This window comes from Bos indicus, chromosome 4 (genome assembly GCF_029378745.1).
Source record: "Bos indicus isolate NIAB-ARS_2022 breed Sahiwal x Tharparkar chromosome 4, NIAB-ARS_B.indTharparkar_mat_pri_1.0, whole genome shotgun sequence".
NCBI lineage: Eukaryota > Metazoa > Chordata > Mammalia > Artiodactyla > Bovidae > Bos > Bos indicus.
This window is the reverse complement of record NC_091763.1, coordinates 95319769-95342866: the sequence shown is the minus strand read 5'-3', so window position 1 is coordinate 95342866 and position 23098 is coordinate 95319769. Positions and strand designations below refer to the sequence as shown.

Below are 23098 nucleotides of genomic sequence, written 5' to 3'. Positions count from 1 at the left end.
TGTACTTTGCTGTTGGTTGTTGGAACATTTTATAGATGTCTGTTAGATCTAATTGGTTTATAGTTTTGTTACAAACCCAATAATACATATTATAATTATGAATTAATATAATTTTATATCTTTTTTTTTAAGTTAAAAACAGAAAGGAAAGCAGGTTATATTTAGGGTTTGTTTTATCGCCTTCTTATTTACCAGTTCTGGTTCTCTTCATTTGTTCCCATGGATTTGAGTTACCATCTTGTTGCACTTCTTACTCTACTATAGCTTTTCGTTCCCACCCACCTCCATTGTGAAATGTGTTCTTTTATACAATTGCTTTCTAGATCATTAAAGAGAAAAAAGGAGAAAAATTATGCATTGATATACTGTCTTTTATTCTTGCATAATTGTATTTACTAGTCCTCTTTGGATTTTGTGTGGATTTGAATTACTGACTGGGATTACTTGTGTTCAGTTTGAAGAACTTCCTCGTTTCATATAACTCTAGCTGGCAATTAATTCTCTCAGATTTTGCTTATTGGGAATGTCTCTATTTCACTTTCATTTTTGAGAAATAGTTTCCTGGATAAAAGATTCTGATTTGAGCAGATTTTTTCCCTCAGCACTTTAGTTTCTTAAAAAAAAAAGAAAAAAAAAAAAAATATATATATATATATATATATTTATTTATTTATTTTTGGCTGTGCTGGGTCTTTGTTGCAGGCTTTCTTTAGTTGCAGTGTCTGGGCTTCTCATTGGGGTGGCTTCTCTTTTTGTAGAGCCCTGGCTCCAAGGAGCATGGGCTTAGTTGCTCTGGGGCATGTGGAATCTTCTCAGACTAGGGATCAAACCCATGTCCCCTGCATTTGCAGGTGTATTCCCAACCACTGGACCACCAGGGAAGTCCTCCCCCCAGCACTTTAAATATGCCACCTCACTGCTTTCTAGCCCCCATTGTCTCTGGTGAGAAGTCAGCTATTAGTCTTATTTGGGTTCCCTTGTTTGTGATGAGTTTATCCTTGTTTATCCTTGCTGTTTCCCAAATATTCTCCTTCATCATTTTTACTATGATGTGTCTGAATGTGGATCTAGGTTTATTCTACTTGGGATTAGTTGAGAAGTTTTCAGCCATTCTTTCTATTTTTTCTGCTCCTTTCTTTCTCCTGTACTCCCATTATACATATGTTGATGTACTTAATGCTTCTTACATTTCTCTGAAGTTCTGTTCATTACTTCTTCATCCTCCTTTCTCTCTGTTCTTGAGATCAAATAATAGCTATCTATCTCGTTTGCTGATTCTTTCTTCTGCCAGTTCAATTATATTATTGAGCTCCTCTAGCGATTTTTTTTTCCTAATTATCACAATTTTCAGGCTTGGGACATCCGTTAGGTTCTTTCAAAATAATAATAATTTCCATCTCTTTACTGATTATCTTACGGGAGATTTTTATCCTACCTTCTTTTGCTTCTTTAAGTTTGGTTTTCTTCAGTTCTTTGAATATATTTATAATAGCTGCTTTGAAGTCTTGTCTGCTAAGCTGGATCTGAGCCCTCTCACAGGGTGTTTCTATTGACTGCTTTTTTCCTCCTGTTTGGGTCACATTACACTTTCCTGTTTCTTTGCATGTCTCATAAGTTTTTTGTTGAAAACTGAACATTTTAGATAATATATTGTAGCAAGGCTAGATACTGATCCTCTCAACCTTATTGTTTATTTTTGAACTTATGAGCTTATTGTTGTAATTTGCCTTTTTATTTCTTCCATGACTGAGCTAAACTATCTTGGTAAATTCTATTTCCCTACAGTTTGAAACCTCTGATGTTGCTCCTCAGAAGATGCATATTTGGCCTCGTGTACAGTCATCCTGGGATGATGTTGATTTTAGCATAGTTCTCTTTGACTGTCTCTGTCCCCAGTCTCCCTAAATTGTCTGTCTTTGTTGTTATGATCCCTAGATATTAGGCTCTATTAGTTGTTAGCAAATCACTCTGTTGTTTTCAACAATGCTTGTTGCATACATTGCTACACAGTCTGATCCAGTTAATTTTAAGACCCTCTGCAGAGGTAGTTTTTGAGGCCAGTCTTTGAGATTTGTTCTGATCCTAGGAGGGCTCTTCTTAGCTGTCTTTTTCTCTGGTCCTTTCTAGTAAAATGAACTGGCCTATAGTCAGGCTTGTTGTTCTCAAAGAGATACCAACTCCCCCTTAATTGCTTATCACCAAAATCTCCATTGTTTTCCAAGACTCTCTTCAGTTTGAATTTCCCCACATTCTTTTCCAAATAAAGTCTGTTCCCTTGTTGAGAGCTTCTGAGGGAACAGTGACCCACTTCTCATGGAGTAATACCCTTTTTTTACAAGTGAGGTGCCGGATTGGGGTGGTAGCCTTTGATCTTCTTGGCTTTCATCTCCCTTTACGGAACAACAATGTTAAATGGTAAATAATTTTCACCAGGTATGGTTGTTTTGTTGAGGAGTGAGTCTGTGAAGCTCTCCATACCACCATTTTGGAAATCATCCCCTAATGCAATCTTAAGAGTATTAAATCTCTTCTAGACTGCTAATAGCATTTTTCTGAACTATGCAGAATTTGGGTTCTGAACCAATTATGATATGAAGACTAAACTGGAGGAGAATTTGGAGGTAAAGCTACCGATAGATCACCCCTGACCAAATGAAAACTTCATAGAGAAGATCTGAGAACCATCTCCCTCGTGCATTCCAAGCATAGAATACCAGCAGATCCTGATCAAAATAAACCACTAAAACAGGTATCAGGAAACAAAGGTACTAAATTTCAGCTCTCTTCCTGGTTTTCTGGGTGACCCTGAGTAAGCCAGTTAACCTCCTCTGAGTTCTAGTTCCCAGGAATAGCAAAGTGTTTTAAACTATTTGTCTTACCCCTGGCCCTCAAATAGGACATGTGGTTTAGATTGTATTTATGATGGAGTGATTTTCACTAAATCTTCCCTATTCTTTTTCCCTCCTGCTGTTTCCTGAGACTGACATCATGCCTCTGGGAAATATCTGCCTGGGCTTTGAGAGCTATTGCTACTTTGGGTTTGTGAACTCCAGATTGAGTCCTGTCTGATAAGCATCATGTTCTAAACACCTCACACTTGTTGGATGAAGAAAGGAAATCACAAAGGCTTATCCCTACCCGCACTAAATGTTTTAATTTGTGAAAGAAAAGACAGTAGGAAACTTGGAATTTCCAGCTCTGGTCTTTCAGTCATGATCTACTGTTCCAAGTCAGAATCGTGTATTATCCTCCTTGGGCATTATCGTTTTTGGTCACTTAAAATGAAGTTGCTCCCAGACAATTCATCTCCCAGCTATTTTTGGAACAAAGTTTGCCTCTAGTAGAATCTTTATAAGATCCTGTGGTCCTGACAGTTTTTGCTGACTTCTTAACAAGCACTGCCACAAGCCATTTGAATACCTTGGAGATCAAGATTAACAAGTCCCATCAGTCATTAAGGTGGTTAAAAATCAGGCTCCCTCCCTTCAGAGATTAGGTTTAACAGGCTCACCCACAGGATTAAAGGAGTCTTTAGCCAAAAAACCCCAGATATAAATTGAAAGCTTACTGACCAAACCAAGATCCAGCTAGTTTTCTTATTAGCAGCAGTCACACTATTCTCCTGACTGGGAGGCAGAGTTTTCACAGCATAATAAGTTGTTAAAAACACTTGGAGCCCAGAAGGGCATCATTGCTTAACAGTTACAGAGTTTTTGTTTTGGATGATGGTAAAGTTTTGCAAAGAGACAGTGGTAATGGTTACACAAGATTATGAATATACTTATTGCCACTGAATAGCATATTCTAAAATGGTCAAAATAGTCGACTTCATGTTATGTATATTCTATCCTCCCCCAACACAAAACACGTGGGTCCCCACTGCTGCTGGCTCTCTGTCCAGAATGTTCCTCAAATTGTTTAATAATAACATTTAATCTGAGGCTCTGCCAGCACCTGAGTTTCCCGAAGAGCTCCAAAGATTTCCTGAGTTATTAGTGCCAACAACATGGCAAATGGGAAAAAAAAAAAATTAACTTCCCATATCCCTGCCTGTTTCCCCAGAAATTTGGAAATAATATGTAGCTACTTAGAGTCCACGGGTGCAGAAAGGCTTAAGATGGGAGTATGTACATTTGGAGTTGGCCTCAGCTGGCATCCACTTCCTCGTGCCCTCATTAAGTGGTACCTGAAATAACTAGCAGGATCATAAAGTGGCTTACCCTAATCCTTCAAATTGTTAGACTTAATCAAGAATTATGACACGATATCTCCAATTAACTGCCAATAGTTTTGAACGTTCTTTTCTGACTGACTATGCCTTTTTCCTGTTTATCTGTTAGCCCACTGCAGCCTTGTGACCCAAGGCTCTGGAGTGGATCAGCCCTCCTACTCACTCCCTCCTGCGCACACCACATCTCCATGGAAACAGCTTGTCAGGCCTTGTTTGGCTGCAGGTTCTGAAGACCTCTCATCTGCAGCCTCAATCCTGCACAGATTCAGTCTTAATAAGCCAGGATTCTAAGTAGGAACTTGTATTAGGAGGCCCATCCTCTCTTGCTGGTGGGTCTGGAATTGTCTTTAAGATTCCTTCAGGGTACACCTGAAGAATCCCCAGTGCTGGCTAAGTTGCCCTGACCTTCCACCACTGATATTCAGGTCAATGGCAGGGTTTCTGTCTTGAGTTCCTGCTTCAACCTGAACTCATCATCTCCTTCCAGCAAGCCTTCAGCCTTCATCTCTCCCCACCCACCAAAGGTGAGTCTTTCTAAACTCTGCAGGCCCCACCTGTGACCTAATCACCAAGGTCACTTGGTAACTGCTTTTGTATCTCTCAGTCTTATCTTTCTTGCATTCCTATTGCCTCTGCTATGGCTCAGGCCCACATTATTTCCTTCTTCAGTTACTGCAAGTTCCTCCAACCTGGTCCTCCTGCAACAAGGCACAGCCAAAGACAGTCCTTAGCAGGTGGCTACTGCTGTGGGCCATTATTCCAGTACCAAGCAATGGGTCCTGCTCAGCCACTGGTTGGCACCACAGTGGGCCCTGCCCACAATCAACCAAGTGTCAAGCAGCAACCTGATGTTGTTCAGTCACTAAGTCGTGTCTGATTTTGTGACCTCATGGACTGCAGCACCAGGCTTCCCCCTGTCCTTCACCATCTCCTGGAGCTTTCTCAAACTCATGTCTATTGAGTTGGTGATGCCATCCAACCATCTCATCCTCTGTTGTCCCCTTCTCCTCCTGCCCTCAATCTTTCCCAGCATCAGGGTCTTTTCTAATTAGTTGGCTCTTCACATTGGGTGGCCAAAGTATTGGAGTTTCAGCTCCAGCATCATTCCTTCCAATGAATATTCAGGGTTGATTTCCTTAAGAACTGACTAGTTTGATGGTTTGATCTCAGTGCAGTCCAAGGGACTCTTAAGACTCTTCTCCAACACCACAATTTGAAAGCATCAATTATTTGGCACTCAGCCTTCTTTATGGTCCAACTCTCACATCCATACACGATTACTGGAAAAAACATAGCTTTGACTATGTCACCTTTGTCAGTAAAGTGATGTCTCTGTTTTTTAATACGCTGTCTAGGTTTGTCATAGCTTTTCTTCCAAGGAGTAAGCATCTTTTAATATCATGGCTGCAGTTACCATCCGCAGTGATTTTGCTGCACAAGAAAATAAAATCTGCCACTGTTTCCACTTTTCCCCCCATCAATTTGCCATGAATTGATGGGACCCGATGCCATGATCTGGCACTTTCTTGTCAGAACAGAGAATAACGTTCATTTGGTGGAGGTTTACAGAAACATCATTACCTGACTATGATGTGACCTCAAGAACAGAGGCTCCGACATCAAGAAGTTTGCAACAACTCACCACATCTCTCCCTCCCCTTTCCCAGAAAAGGGCTTTGCTGAGAGCTTTTGAAGAGTTTGGGGGTTTTTCAGGCATGAGCTACCCATCTCCTTTCAGGGTCCTGCAATAATAATAAATCTTTCTCTGTTCCAAACTCCAAAGTTTTGGTATTGTTTGGCATCACTGTGAGTCAGGCACACAGACTTGCATTTTGGTAACACTCCTTGCATCCTTGAATCCAATCTCTAGATTACAACCAGTGAGAAAACTTCCTTAAAAAACATATTTGATATATCCTTCCCCCGCAGGTCAGTTAGTCATTCCCATTGGCCTTGGGATAGAATTCAGACCCTCTTACATACACATACAGGATTACACCTTTACAATCTGATCCCTGCTCACCTCTCCAGGGTCAATTCTTGCCCATTCCCCTGCATGTTCTGATCTAGGCCACACTAAACCACTTTACTTCTCCAGTGAACCTCCTGTTCTTTCTCCGCCTCTGCAACTTTGAACTGCTGCATCCTCCACCTGGAGGGTCCCAACTCCATGTCCCTCTCCACCACCCCACCCGCCTACCCCCTGCTCCATAACCTTTCACATTCTTGGGGAAGCTTCTCCAACTGTCAAGTCTTAAGTCCCTCTTCTATGTTCTCTTAGAGGGCCTATGTTTCCTCCCTTTTTGCTTGACTGTCAACTCCCTGAGGGCAAGGAACATGCCAACCTCTAGTTCAGTGCCTAATATGTTTGTTCAATGTCTGTTGTATATGTGAAAGAGCAAAGAATAAAATTCTAGAATAAAAATGCCACCACATGCTAATTACAAGTACATCCTTTTCCAGAGTCTTCTGTTGTCAGGCATCATTCATCCACCAGATTGGACCAGGCATTGCTACCCCACCAGAACTGCGACTTGGACTGCTGACCACTGTCCTTGCGGGGCCATCTACAAATGGGTCAGTTGCCCCAGTTCACTCTGGCTAGTCCTGGTTGCTTCTTCTTGGCTAGTCACTGGGGAGGTCCCTGCTGGCCTTGTGGCTGAACCCGTGTGGCCTCAGTCAGCAGCTGGAGAGCCATTCCTGAGGGCTGAGATAGTGACTCAGCCCTTCCCTCTCATTGCCCAGGCGAGATTCCTTCCTCCCTGGTTATGCAAGGTCACACAGACTATGTTTTCCTTAGTGGAGTCCAAAATTTGGAATCATGGTAAGAGGAGAAAATGGCAGTTAGTCTCAGGAATAGATAAGATCCATCATGTTTCTCCAGGAGAGGATTCCTTTTTTTCTCTTTTTGTTTTTTGGTGGGTTGTGGGTGGGTGAAAGAAGTGGTAAGGAACCTGTGTTCATATATAAAGAGATAAATCCAAGGAGAATTTGCATGTTTATGGATGCTTTTTGCTGCAAAGTTCAATGTATTATTTGGGAAAGAAGCCAGAAAAAGAGAGACTTCTCACCAGAGGTAGTTGGCCACCCATGTGTGTGAAACAGCATTTAGCCCTCAGCCCTGTTCTGTTCACTTGTCCCTGAATGGACAATCTCTTATTTTCCAGAATGAGAAACCAACCAATTTTTTGCTGTGGACCTGAATGACATGAAAAAAAAACGGGGAGGGGATTTTGCAAAAATTAGGTTCCCTTGCTTGCAGTATAAGGCTGACACAGACAGGGAGGTATAAGGACTCTAGGAAGAGGAAATAGCAAAGTAAAGGCACAAGCTCACCATCTTCCCTGCAGTAAGAAAGTAAAAGATCCATTAGATGAGAAAATGTACCTGAAAGCACTTAGCACAGTGCTTGGCAAATGGATGAGATTCAATAATATTGACTCTTTTTGTTTTTCTCTATGCTCTGTGTAGGGACTCATAAGGCAGATTTTGTGTAGGAAGAATATAGGGGGAAACAGTGGGAATGAGGGAGCATTCTCTACCTGGATGATAGTCAAAATCTTGCTGTTAGAGTTTCTTTCCTTTGTATCAAAAAACAAATACCAACTAGAGGCAAAGCACATTGTTTTCAGACATTTCTATTTTAGTAATAATTGTTCGTTATATTCTTTTTCTTTCAGGCAGTAATGGTATGAACGTATAGGCATTAAACTCACAGATGAGGGAGGAAATACACATTTTCTATTACTCTAAGCTAGACAAAAACCTATCAGTCTAAACTGGAATACTACCACTCATAACATCTACTATATAAATAAACAATTTTAACAAGTATAAGGTTCTAGTAGAGATGAGCCAGCTAAGGAAGAGACTAAGGAACAACTGGGTCATTAACCTCAGTACTGAGATAGTTTCTTAATTGGACATGTCAGGAGACAAGATCTTGTCTGTTGACAACTTAGAAAGTTGCAGTTGTGGAAGCAAAGGGAAAACAGAAAGCATAAGCACTTTCACGCATATGAAGCTCTTAACAGGCAGCTTCTAACTCCACGTATGTACTACCCAAACCAGATAAGCACACTCAGAGTACTTGACAGTGCTCAATAACTGTTTTTAAAAAAAAAAAAAACTGAAAGCAAAACAAAATGAAACAAACAAAACTGGTACTTGTTAACATCAGTCAGCTATGTCCCACTTTAGGTTCAGTAATGAAAAGTGAAAGTGAAAGTCACTCAGTCGTGTCCGACTCTTTGTGACCCCGTGGACTATAAAGTCCATGGAATTCTCCAGGCCAGAATACTAGACTGGGTAGCCTTTCCCTTCTCCAGGAGATCTTCTCAACCCAGGGATCGAACCCAGGTCTCCTGCATTGCAGGCGAATTCTTTACAGCTGAGCCACAAGGGAAGCCCAAGAATACTGGAGGGGGTAGCCTATCCCTTCTCCAGGGGATCTTCCTGACCCAGGAATCGAATGGTGATCTCCTGCATTGCAGGCAGATTCTTTACCAACTGAGCTATTAGGGAAGACAGGTTCAATCATGCTATCAGATTAATATAAGCTCTGAAACCAAGTACCCATGTTCTATGATTATACAGCATCATCCCACATGTACTTTCTTTTTATACCCAACAGTTTTGTACTCAACATATATTCAATATGTAGTCTTTACCACCTCCATTTACAAGTAAAGGAACCATGTCATAATAGGTAAGTTGGCTTGCTCAGATTAGCAAGAAAATTAGTTAACCTAGAATCTAAGATTCCTAACTCCAAAATGAATAGATGAAATGTTGAAATATCCTTTATTAGGGACAAAGAGATCCTCCTTAATATTTTAATGGAAAACTATTACAACTCATTATTTAAAAGACAAAGACCCTAATAGAAAAGTTGGCAAGGGATACAAACTAACGAATCATAAAAGGAGATCTCTAGCAATCAGAGAAATACTTTTTTGTTAATCAGGCTCTGCTTAAAATGTGAGTTCAGAGATCACTGGTTAAGTGGCCTAGCTCTCAGAACAAAGGTTAAAAGATAAATGGGCCTTTTCCTTGCCCTAATCCCAATTTGAGCCTTGCAGTTTTGATACCCTCCACTGGGAATAAGGACATGAGAAAGCCAAGAGCATTGAGAAGAACAGATCAGCATTGTCTGGGCCTCACAGATAATTATCAGCAGCTGAGGAGAAGGAATGCACAGGGTAGCATCCCAGAGGCTGTGGGTCCCCAGTGTTTCTCAGGGACAGAGTCAAGCCTTGTCTGGCTCTATGTGGAACCCCTGTGGTCTTGCTCCTCAAAATGTGGTTTCTGGGCAGCAGCAAGGACATCTCCAGGGAGCTTATGGAAATGCAGAACCTGACTCCAGGTCTTTTGAATCGGAATCTGCATTTTAGCAAGTTTCCCAGATAACATCACACACAGTGAAGCTTGAAAAGCACTGCCCTAGGGGGCGTGGCTCAGGGCCTGTTCATCACAGGTGCTTAGTAAATGCGTGCTGATTATGGCAGGACAGGGGGATAGCTGCATTCCCTTTCAAGAGTAAATCATCTGACTTATAAAAACTAGTCACTGTCCAGTTGGGTAAAGTATCAGCTATTTTACAAAGGGCTTTAAGTAGGATTAATAATTCATTAATAATGAACTGATAATTCATTATTAATTCAATAATGGTGTTTTGGTGTTGAAATTTTCTACAGTGAATTCAGAGTTTATTATCAGTGTCATCTCACTAGTTTCTTTATATGCCCAGGAGGCATCAATAGGCATAAATCTTTCTGATTTGTCCTCTCTGTTCCACCTTTCACAAAAAACAAAGAATTGGGAATGTAAAATTGAATGAGTAGAAAGGAGAGTAAACATGAAAATCCTGGAGAAAAGAGTGCCCACCAATGTAAGGACATTGCTCTTTTACCTGCCTTTCCAGAGAGTGGAGTCTCTAAGCTTGCACTTTGTGCCATATGGGCATGTGTGTGGAGGAAGTGATGGTGAAGAGGGAAAGAAGAGACAAGGAAGAGACCAAGAATTAAGGACCCCTGTGCTGTCCTATGAGCTGACACGGGCAAAGGTACCAAATCTGGCCATTAAAATGCATCTGAAGCAACTGTGTGCACCATTATCATTATTGTTATCATCATTATCATCATCATCGTCGTCATTTTTAGTTCTCCTTGCAGTCTGCCAACCTCTTTACGGAGCAGATCATCTTAATAGTGACCCAGCCCCTAACTTCAAGGTTGTCCACAGATCTGACGCTGCCAGAAAACCAGTTACAAGAAGGGAGACAAAAAGGATCTGGAGGATGGAGAGGCATTCTGAGTTCCACTAATGAGTGAGGTGACTCATGGCTGACTCAGACAAACGAAGGCAAGCCTGGGAGAGGGGAGGCAGTGGGGGGCAGATCTCAAAGGAGCCCTGCCGAAACATTCAAATGGGAGCTAGGAAGCCAGGGACACGGTGTTATTTAGAGAGCAGCCTGCAGCTCTGGCGATGAGGGAGGAACAGATCTGAAAACAGAGGGAGAAAATTACATTTGAGGCCGAAACTGAGTTGTGAATCTGTAGTTTTGACAAATGTGTAACATTCTCTGGTGACATTGAGCTGCTCCTTGGCAAATCTCAGAATACTAAGTCAATAGGAATTAATCGTCATCAGTTTCCTGGGGAGTAGAAGTAAACGAGGTACCACCCTCTATATTTCTAATGATCTCAATGAGAAAAATAAGCCTTTTTCTTTAGTATTTTACATTTGGAGAACTCTGTGACCTGACCTATGCTTATAGCTTTTTTTTTAAATTAATTTATTTTTTAGCTGAAGGATAATTGTTTTATAGAACTTTATTGTTTTCTGTAAAACCAACATACCACTGAAGTGTCTTCTCTCTTATTAATGGCTACTTGAGGTTTCAAGTTTGCAGATTCCAAAGTCAAATATTGTTATGAAGGTTTATAATTGCATTTTCCTATATGGACTGTACTGAAATGATATGTCCCACCACATGCTATGTCTAGGTCCCCTAAAGAACATGCATTTGTGAGATGGCTAGATGTAGGTACAGACTACTTGGGTGACACAGTTTTCCGTGTACTAAATATCCCATACAGAGATCAAACCCATGACCTCAGTCTCATCAAGGCAATGAAAGAGAACTGAGCTATCTAAAAATAATTTTGGTTGATTACATATTTATATGTGATTTGATGACTATTGTCACAAATGCACTTCACTGGAATGGCACGACGGTGGAAGAGACAAGGGATTCTTTGCCAGCTTGGCCCCCTGTGAATTTTCACTAAGATGAAAAATAATTTGCTCCAAAAGCAAATTTTTTTTTCTGCTTTGTCTGCCCCCAACAGACGGCAATGGCAGTTGGATGCAGTTGTTTTAGTCTTGGCCAACTAGTTTTTTATTACCAGCAGGTTTACTGTATTTAATTTGGGGTGTTTTGCAACATTATTAAGCCCAGTATGTCTGACAATTGTAAAAGCAATGGGAATGTTGAATGTGCTATTAAGAAAAGGCTTATGATTATGATGAAAATAAAACTGAAAATGAAAGAGATTAACAAAAATGAATGTTAGGAATGGTAAGAAAAATCACCAGTGTTGCATGTGGCTAAGAGCTGGATCATTAGTCAATAGGGGTGATTCTGAAAGACAAAGAGAGATTCAAAACATGTGAATAATGTTGGCTGGATCTATGCAAGGAACATCAATCATCAAGAAATGAGGAAAAGTAATCCAAGAAATGGAAACAATTTGGAATATGTGAATGCCTATAATCCAAATATTAATTCGGATAAGGGCTAAAAAAGGACTTCCAGGTGGCGCAGTGGTAAAGAATCTGCCTGCCAATGCAGGAGATGCAAGAGATGCAGGCTCTATCCCTGGGTCAAGAAGATTCTCTGGAGCAGAAAATGGCAACCCACTCCAGGACTCTTGCCTGGAAATCCCATGGACAGAGGAGCCTGGTAGCCTACAGTCCATGGGGTCGCAAAGAGTCAGACACCACTGAACATGCATGCACAAGGGCTAAAAATATATGTTCAAACATTTAAAAGCCAAGTGTGGTAAAAATTCTCATTCTGGAACCTTTACTGAAAGCCAGCGATGGTTCCATAGATTCAAGATCTGTTAGATCTATTTGGCAATAAGTTCTATATGGAAGATGAAAAAGAGTTGATTATGACACTTGGCAAAGGCAGTCTTGCTCTTCTTTAGTTGCTAAGTAGTTTCCAACTCTTTGTGACCCCATGGACTGCAGCACGCCAGGCTCCTCATCCTCCACTAACTCTCACAGTTTTGCTTAAATTCATGTCCATTGAATCGGCAATGCTAACTAACCATCTCATTCTCTGCTGCCCCCTTTTCCTTTTGCCTTCAATCTTTCACTGTCTTGACCGCCTTTCAATTTACATGGACTGGTCTATTTTGGATAAAGGAGCCCAGTAGAATGGATATAGCAAGGAGATTAGAATGCCATCTAGTTGTAAAGCTTTGAAAGACCCATCAAACCCTTTTTTTGTAGAGATGTGTCTTCCTAAATCACTAGTAGCTAGTTTTATCTTACTAATAGTTTTACAGAATTCACCTGTTTATGAGATATATAAATTCGTGGCATATGGCAGGCACTCAATAAATGTATTTGGATGGATGAATGAATATTTGAACACCTCTGGAAATGGAGAATTAATTCACTGTCCCCTCAGCCAGTTTAATACATCTCAATCAGCTCGAATGATTAGAAAATTACTTGTATGGAGCTAAAACCTATCACCATCTTTACCCTCCTCTGGGAACATTTGGTTTTGTTACTGTTTCCTATTCGATGGGTACTCAGGACAGAATATTGTTTTCTTGGCAATGCTGACCAGCCTGTAAGGGTACCAATTACCCCTCTTAGTAAGGATTCCATACTTCAATTAATGCAGTTCAATATTATAATAGTCTCTTAGGTGGCCATATCACCTATTGACTCATTCTGAGCTTGTAGTTGAGCTTGCAGCCCATCTTCTCTCCTCTTCCTGACCCCCAACAGACACACTAATTCCCTAGATGACCTTAAACAAATTATCTGTCTGGGACTCATTTCTCGTGTGGAAAATGAGGGTGTTGGGCCCAGTGGTTTCTGAGTTGTTTTTCTTTCCTGTTTTAATATTCTTTGAGCCTAAAACAGGAAGTTCTGGTACAGCTCACGTTGTACTTTTCCGTGGGCTGTTTCACCCATAGCAGCATGAGCATGTAAAATGTACCTGGAGACGTTAAGCTTGTCAAACAACTTGAAACTCCACAGGTAATTTTTCTCAGCTGTGTTAAGCTTATCTTTGCAGATATGTGGACAGTGTGCGGTCGATTGTGTATGAGCGCTAAGGCAATAGGCAGTGCTGAACCATAGTAGTCAAGGAGGGAGAAACCGAGGCACAGGCAGAAAAAAAAGTGACAGCACGAGGGGAATCAGGGTGTGGTTTTTCTCTGACGGAACTCTCCATCACTATTTTAAGACAGAGACAATGACAATGGGGGATATATATTTCACTCAACGGAAAGCCTGGTTTGACATCATGTCAATTTTCTCATCTTACTTCACACACTGTTGTAACATTAAAAAAATTACTCTCAGCCAATGAGCAACTAAATGTGTTTGCTGTCTGGAAGAATCAAACCATATCTCCATACCCCTTGCCCTTGGCCAATTTCTTATAAAGCAGACATCCTTCATGATTTTAGCTGAGTAATTTCTCCTAGTATTTCTGCCTGACAGTCCTTGATCCATGCCTGAGAGGCTGGATCCACTTTCTACCCTAGACTAAAATTCTACACGTTATTATTTGACCTCTTTTGAAAAACTCACTGCCAGCTTTATAACCCGATCTGGGCACTCTCCCCATCGGGGCCTGCATTTCCTGTGGATGATGCATCGGTTTCCTAGGTGACGGCGGGAAGGAATAGACCTGTTAGCTTGTGGCTTCTGACTCACTCACTGCAATGGACGTCAGAGAATCGTGGCTGAACAAGTGGATGCTGATAAAAGCATGTGCTTAAGCAGTGCACTGGTGGTTAAAACCATCCCATTTGTACCAGCTCTCCCTCCCACTAAGCAAGCAGACAGACTGACATAAATCCCAGATGAGAAAAAACAAGCAACAGATCTGAAACCTCTCTGAACTCCCAGTCCTATAGAAATGTACAGTGGAGTCCTATTTACAATCCCATTATTTTCCTTTCCCTGTTTAGAGTTTCCTCTTTTTTTCCCTGGAACATGTAAGTCACAGAATTTTCTAATGTCTGATGGAGGCTGAAGAGGGGGAGATAGAGACAAGCCAAAAACTCACCAGAAGCCTATTTATGAAGGTGACATTTCCTTTTTATCTTTCACTTTTGTTCCCTGAGAGGGGAAAGTAAACTCACAATGGACTAGCAAATTATCAGAGTCCAGAATAAAAAAAAAATTTCTGTTGGGCAAATTTCTTGAAGCCTAGAGACAAGGAGAGACATGCATGTGTGTGCATACACACACAGAGAGACACATGCAGATACACACACACAGATTAACTTTCTAGTTCCCTCTTTCATCATCAACTGATCCCAGCAATGGACAAGTCAAAGATTGCCTGGGATTAAAAAACACGAAGAACTCCTTTGTCCTCCACATCTGAACTACTAAAGACTGAATGGATTCTTTCAATTCTTGAATTCCTTAAATGACCAACAAACCTGAAGGTTCCCGACTGAAGATAATGCATCTTGTTTTCCACGGAGCCTTGAGGGATCCTTTAAATAGCATCAGCAAGCATCCGAATGAATTAGGCAGCAAATGTAGGTTAGCTTTATTTAGACAGATAAAGACAAGAAGAGAAAGTTGTCTGGTTCAAGGGCAGTGCAGCCTGACACAAAAGCATTTCTCAGAGGAGGGGAAATTGCTTTGGGGAAGAGCTGTATTTTGGACAAAGAGCAAAGTTCCTTGGATCAGCAAGGGAAGTGATGCTAAATTCTTCCATACAGAGGAGCAGGAATTGAGAATGGCCTACCACTCATTCAAAGGAAAGATCTACAGATTTAAAACGTAAAACAGAACTTGGCATCCTGTCTCTCTCTCTCTCTCCCATTCCTTGGGCACCCTTTCGGGAAGGACTTGCTTCCTAGAACACAAGCTGGGGCAGGGAGTTTGTGAGACTCCTTCGGACTGGGATTTGAGAGTCTCAGCAAATTCTGAGTCAGAAAATGCATCTAGATGGAGGGTCCCTGGAGATGTGGAAGCTCAGAAAGCAGGGAAAGTGGCAAATTTGGGGGGCAATCACTCACTAAACAAAAATGTAGATGCTTGGGAAAAAGTTGCACTCAATAGCCATGATTTTACAATAACTTTTAAAGGAGCATAATCTGTACATCAGAATCCAATATAGTGTAAATCAACTGTACTTCAGTTTAAAAACTTGTAGTCAGTGAATTTTATTTTCCCTTTCCCCACAGTCCTTAGATTATTCCCTGAAAATAAACTCCTTAAGGAATGCACTGGATCTAGAAAAAAATACAAGTTTCTGTGATATTTATTGTTTTTCCACGATTTAAATTTTTTCCTGTTTCTTCTCATTGAAAAAGCCAACTGATATTTGATATCAACTTGCAACCATCAGTAAATTCATTAAAAAAATTTTAATTAGTAAATGTTATGTGAATGAATTATATTTATCAAAAAACATGTAATGGTTTTATGAATAAACCATCCATAATACATTATCATGTTTCTAAAGTAACATTGAATTTAAATTTGTAAGAAAATTCAGAAAATCTAAAAGTTTAAATTTTCATTGATTTCTATTTCCCCCAAATCTAATTTTTAGATGTTTTGTCCTTCAGGGGTCTCATAACTTCTAAAAATTATATATCTTTAAATATCACCAAGCCAAGTATCATAGAGGAAATATGTTATAACCCTATCACAAAACAAAATTTAAATTTCATTTTGAATTAGGTGTTTATTACCACTTTCTTCATACTCATCACTCATTCACTCATTTCATTCCTTTCTTCCTTCAACAATTATTTACTGAGTACCTACCATGTGCAAACAGAGTGAACATTAGACTCACTTGCTTTGCCTGTTCTTTACCAGGTACTTTTCTCTCCCTAGTCAATTCGTCACAATTCTGTCCACCCCAAATCTACTCACTAGTTACCTGGTAAATTAGCACATGGACCAACTGTTCATCCAGTTGGGAAGTACTGTTTTGCACTGTGACCAAAGCACACAAAATTTCCCCAGTTCACTGCGCTAAATTCCATATGCTTTTTTTGAGGTATAGTTGATATTTGATATTATCTAAGTTTCAGGTGTACAACATAGTGATTCCCAATTTTTAAAGATTATATTCCATGTATAGTTATTATAAAATATGAGCTGTATTCCCTGTGTTGTATGATATATCCACGTAGCTTATTTATTTCATATATAGTAGTTTGTTCCTCTCCATATGCTTTTAACTATTTGTGAGATTGCCAAATCAGTTAATCATCTGAAGTCATTATAATTCTAACAAGGTAATGGAAAGTCAATTCCTATATTCTAAAGTAATAAATTCAAAAGACTCATACAAGATCCAATGCCAAGCTTATTTCACTATTATATTAACTTTTTATAATCCCTCCTCACCTAAAGTCAATTCTATAAATTTTTCACTTGTATGGTTACAAGAATCTAATCAAAATGAAACCTACTCTTACACTTCTTTTTGGTAGAGATGAACATTTCTACATGAACGGAAAAGAAAAAATTAATAACATCTCTGGGATCTATATTTCTTGCTCTGACCCCTTTAATCACTTCACTATTATTAGATTATATTTATCAGAACTTTGTAATTTGTACTAACAATGAGACTTTTTAAATGTCCTTCAGTAAGTCAACCTCAGAACTTGTTTTCTATATTTTTTAAATGCTGAAGGAAAAACCCCAACTCATATGTGGAGGTAGAAAGCAAAGTTATAATCAATCACTGATCCAAATAAATGGAACTTTAAAACATTATAGCAATTTCTTGGTATTTCTGTGTCCTCTGTGTTCACTGCACTAAATATTATTTCACTAATTTTAATAATGCTATAAAAAAGAAAATATTGTAATAGCATTTGACTAAAATAAGAATCCCCCATTTTATTTTTATTTTGTGACATTTGTGGCTCTTCAACATGACACTGGCATTCTTCCTCTTCTGATGTAACTTCCTTCTCTGTTCCACTCTGTTTTGGTAGAGGTTATTTCAACCTCTCCCTTCTCTGAGTAGTGCTGCAGCTGTTTGTGAGATCCCAAGCTATCACTTTGTTTCCTGAATATCCACTTCTGTTTTCTGTAGCAACACCTGCAGATAAACATCTAGCTGGCCATGCAGATGGACAAAGACCCCACACTCTTGGACCCATATGTACATAGACACAGGTACACACACGCATGCTCAAACTCCTCCACCATCCCCCAGGGAGCTCAAACCACTCCAGCTGTTTGTGGTCTCGGCAGCAAAAGCAGCAGCAGAGTGTCTACTGTCAGTCCTCTGATTGGAACCAGCACTAATAATGTGGCTGCTGCCAAGGAAGAATTTGAGTCCCCTAGACCGAGAAGACAGCTGTACATCTGGCTGCACAGAATGATCAGGGAAGTGGAACAAGAGTTGGGGGTCCTCCACCTGAAGTGCTCTGCCCTAACTGTCTGTTGACAGCCATGTACTGATTTTTCGAGGTATCACCTCTTTCTGAAGCTTTTCCTGCTGAGCTGATTGTTAACCAAACAATCCTTGTTCAGTTAGGTGCTCATCTTCCTCCAAAAAACCCCAATAGACTGAAACTCTTAAAGGCACGGACCCTGACTGATTCATCTGTTATCACAGTACCTAGCACATAGCAATGGCACCCCACTCCAGTATTCTTGCCTGGAGAGTCCCATGGACCGAGGAGCCTGGTGGGCTACAGTCCATGGGGTCGCTAGGAGTCGGACACGACTGAGCGACTTCACTTTCACTTTTCACTTTCATGCACTGGAGAAGGAAATGGCAACCCACTCCAGTGTTCTTGCCTGGAGAATCCCAGGGACGGGGGAGCCTGGTGGGCTGCTGTCTCCGGGGTCGCACGACTGAAGCGACTTAGCAGCAGCAGCAGCACATAGAAGGCATTGAATAAATGTTGGATGGATGAATGGAATTCACTGCTGTTCTTCCATGGATGAAAGTAGCAACTGATTTTTGGTGGAGGGGGAAAGAGAAGAGACACCTAATGGTGTTTATTCTCTTTAAAGTTAACTTTGGAAGGAAGGAGGCCAGTGTCATGCTGTGAGGTTGACCCTGCACATGTGGAAATAACTCAGCAATGAGTTGCCTCATCATTGTCCCGTACCAGTATTTTTCGGGTGACAACAGATAAGTCCAATCCTACTTACAAGGTAAGCCTTTGAAAAACTTTCAAGTGCAAGTAAGAAGAAGGTATTATATCAAGGAAGGTTATGCCAGTGATGAGAAAATGGCTCACATGTATTAAACTGATGAATACGATTCATATTCCAGAGTAAAATGTTTCAACATCTTAAATATTTTAACATCAAAGGAGGGTAAGGATAAGACAGAACTGTGTTGGGTTCTCTATTTGCCTGATCTCATTTTAATCCTCACAGAGAGATCTTATTGTCTTCATTTTAGAAGTGAAGAAAGTCAGGCTTGGAACAGATAAAAATTGGGAAGCCATCTTGGTATTAATACTCAGCACAGTTTAGATTAGAACCCAAATTTGTCTGACACCAAAATCCTTCCTGCTGTTGGTTTCTCTCAAGAGCTAATTTTTAAAATACTGACTTTACCTTTTCGGAGAGATTGAAACATAAAGATTGAATATGTATTGAGCACTGACAGTGAAGCACATAGGGCAGTGTGGGGGCTGCAATAAACCATCCTCCACTCAAGGAGCTGAGGACCGAGTGCAGGAACCTGACACACGCATGGGCTGAACAGTAGACCATGAAATCACTTCATGGCAAAGGGATGGGGGAAAAATGGGAACAGTAACAGACTTTATTTCCTTGGGCTCCAAAATCACTGCAGACAGTGACTGTAGCCACGAAATTAAAGGATACTTGCTCCTTGGAGAAAAGCTATGACAAACCTAGACAGCGTACTAGAAAAGCAGAGATATTACTTTGCCGACAAAAGTCCATCTAATCAAATGATTCTTCCAACAGTCATGTATGGATGTGAGAGCTGGACCCTAAAGAAGGCTGAACGCTGAAGAATTGATGCTTTTGAACTGTGGTGTTGGAGAAGACTCTTGAGAGTCCCTTGGACAGCAAGGAGATCCAACTAGTTAATCCTAAAGGAAATCAACCCTGAATGTTCATTAAAAGGACCGATGCTGAAGTTGAAGTCTAATACTTTGGCCACCTGATGTGAAGAGCCAACTCATTGGAAAAGACCCTGATGCTGGGAAAAATTGAGGGCAGGAGAAGGGGGCAAAAGAGGATGAGATAGTTGGATGGCATCGTCAACTCAATGGACGGAGATACTGAAGGACAGGCAAGCCTGGCTGCTGTCCTTGGGGTTGCAAAGAGTCGGACACAACTGAGTGACCGAACAACACCAATGAAGGGAAGTGTCATGAGCCGCTTGAAAACAGCAGGGAGGAGTGGTTGGTTCTGTTCATGCATGAAGGGTGAGGAATGTTCCACAGAACACAGGAAGATAGCATTTTGAAGAGGCCAGTGAGGATGCAGCCGGTGTTGGGGTACTACAGAATAAGGAAGGGAACATATAAAGGAGCTGGGTGGCAAGTTCACTGAGGTTGGTGTATAGGGGGAGGGTGTGGTTTGGAGGTGGAGGGTGAAAGTGGTCTGCAGCCAGACCACAGAAGGCTTTGAATAGAAATCTGAACTTGAAATGAGGAATTATTGAAGGTTTTTGTTTAGGGGAAGCCAAGGATGCAACCAAATCCTTGACTAAAACATCCAAAAGTATTGCTGAATCCATTCTGACACCAGATCACAAGTACACAAAGCAGAAAGATATAGAAAATCAATATTCTTAGTCAAGATTCAACAAAATGGCTTGCTTACTTCTGAGAAAACAGCAAATAAAAGGATATGTACCTGAATTACCAGTTCAAACCCCATCTGCCCTCTCTCTTCTGCACTGGCCAAAGGTGGTCCCATTCCTTTGATTCCTAAGACTTGTCAACAAGAAGGCCCAGGGCAACAAATATAACCCCTTCCTCCCCCTCAAAGGAAAAATTCCCTTCACTTCCTTTCCTTCGTCAGAAGCCAGCCCGTGAAGATTGCTTAACTGTCCTGTCACCTCAATATACCAGACAAACATCCTAGAATGGGAACTGGATCCTGATGGCTTAATTGAGTTAAAAGGAAAAGGTCAGATCATCTAAAAGCCTCTCAATGGTTTCAGAGTGCCTCTCATGTCTCTGAAAGCCCAGTGGCGGTTCTCAGTTCCTCAGTGAGGGAGGAGCTGAATGAATTTCCTAGCAGAGAATTCAAAAGCACTGGAAGTCAGCAATTCTGAAAGACTGCAGAAAGCTCTTGTTTACATTTTTCTCTTGGGCTGAAACCCATCTATTTAAACTTTAACCAGAGGCAATTATAAAACCTTGGTGAGCCAGAGATGGCAGTCTGCACAAGACGGGGAGACGGATGCCAACAGTCTGGCATTGAAAGAGAATATTTTGAGAAAAGAGTTGAGGAAGAACTGCAAAGAAGGTTTTGGAAACAAAAGGTGTCACCTAGGCAGCTGCTCTTCAGAAGAATAGGAAGAGAAGCGGTGGGGGAGGGGAGTGAAGTTGACAGGAGGGTGAGCAGAGAAGACAGCAGCCTCCGCTGGGGTAGGCAGGTAGGGTTAGGGCTATCATCATCCCACGAGCTCACAAGTGCCACCCTGTAAGAGCTGACTGCAGTAGCTCCTACTCTTTATACCTTTTTTTTCCCTTTTGAGTCAAAAGTGCTTTAACCCAGGGAGTCAGCAGCTCTGAGAGGCCTGCCTGGAGCAGACACACCCCACTGCCAGGACACAGGCTCCCTTCCCCGAAGGCCAAGCCTCCTCTTCAATTCAGGTTTTCCTGGCAAAGACCCACCTTGGAGCTGATGAACAGTCCAGTGACGTCAGAGGAAATACCCCACTTGACAAAGGACCCTGCTCCGGCTGCCAGTAAACTGAACTCATGAGCATGCCCTGATCTGGGCCTTAGGATTTGGTTAGTCCTCAGAACAAAATCAGAGAAAAATATTGCTGCTCCAAAGTGAATGTTTTTATTCTGGATTTGAAGATGTCAGTGGACCTGGCATTAACATTAGGGCCAGTTTTAGATATATATACAAAAAATGTGGGGAGACCTACAAGACACAAGCACCCCCGACCCCACCAATCTGCGTAAAGGAGCTTGACAATCTATCCCCAGATATTCACTTCTTTGAGTTTTGTAACTCTCTGGTTTTGAATATCTTTATTAAGATGCAAACGCAGTACGTAGAAGAGAGCCCTTGCCTGAGATGTAATCAGCTAATATTTTTAGCAGGAATTCTCTATCAATTCCATTCAGATTAGAACTATGGCCCTGTGGGATGAAGATCCAGGACGAAGATTGTGGAGACAGAGAATGGGCCTCGGAAATTATGATCAGGGAAGCTGGCAGGAGTCATGGAAGAGGCCAGAAGACAACTGAGAGCTGCATCTCAGTGTAAGTCAGCAGCTGAAAGCCAAGCTCATCTTAATCTTTTGTGAAATTTTCTTCTTTGCTAACCCAGGTCTTAGCAGGGAAAGACATCTGGGGCACAGCCAGAGGACAATAGGGAAGATCAGAGGATTTGCAGATATTCAGGCCTTGGCCATAGTCTCCCAGGGCAAAGAGGCCAAGGTCGTGGGCTTCTCTCCAGCCCAGTTTGCTACTCTCTCCGGAAGCTATGTCCTACAGCTCTGAGCTGCACTCCCAAGTCCAGCCAATCATCTAAAAAATTCATGATACTGTTTGTAAGGGCCTTGGTGGAGAAGGTATGGATGGCTCCCTGCAAACTCCACCTGACTGGAGACAAACAGATCCCGGGGTGAGAGTCTCGCTTATGTTTGTGTGGGTGAGGTGTTGGGGGCACTTCACAAGAAGCCTATAACATAGTGTGATATTTTACTTTTGTTAAACATACGCTGAATTTTTATTTCTTAAAATCTGTATGAGCAGAAATTGCTTTCTTGCACCCTTATCCCTAGAGAGAGAGAAGGTCTGATTCTGATGTCTTCTGTAGGATGTAATCTCTGAATCCACGGCTGCTAGCAGATATCCCAAGAGCTCCAAAGAAATTTCAAAGGGATTCATACATTGCACAGCACCCACCAGAGGGTGTTATACCTTGGAGAAGGTATTTTGTAAAATCGCACATGAGATTTCTAAAGGAAATCTTGGGGGACTATAAATAAACCAGACAAGAAACATAGTATAGTGGTTAAAAGCCCAGATTCAGGAGCCGAGCTTTCTGGGTTCAGACTCTAGTGACTTTGGACAAGTCACTTAACCTCTCTGGGCCTTAGTTTCCTCATCCATAAAACTTCAGCTAATAGTAGTTCTCAGTTTACAGGGTTGTTATAAGGATTAAATGAGTTGGTATTTAAAGGGTTAAATGAGCAAATGCTTAAAAGCACTTAGAACAGTGTTTGTTGCAGCAAGAACTGTTTATGTGTTACATGTAAAAAGTAATGCCATCAAATCTCTAGGACTGAAAACCTCAGCTGGTTCTATGATTGACCCTGTCTTCAAGAAGGCCTTTGGCTGGCTCTGGCCTGCACTTTCCTTCCCACCGTATCAGCTGGAGGAGACAGAAGAAAGATACCCTGGAACTTTTCACCTCCAGCTT

At 41.2% G+C, this 23098-nt stretch overlaps 1 protein-coding gene and 1 long non-coding RNA gene across 6 annotated transcripts in view; one reads left to right on the top strand and one right to left on the bottom strand.

The window, feature by feature from the left end:
- Positions 1-23098, bottom strand: part of MKLN1 (muskelin 1) — a 391490-nt gene that overhangs the window by 268685 nt on the left and 99707 nt on the right. The gene's annotated exons all lie outside the window — the stretch shown is intronic.
- LOC139182615 (uncharacterized) lies at positions 1656-10759 on the top strand. The gene is made up of 3 exons (XR_011566128.1): positions 1656-4755; positions 6695-6808; positions 10155-10759. It is a non-coding gene; the product is annotated as an uncharacterized lncRNA (long non-coding RNA).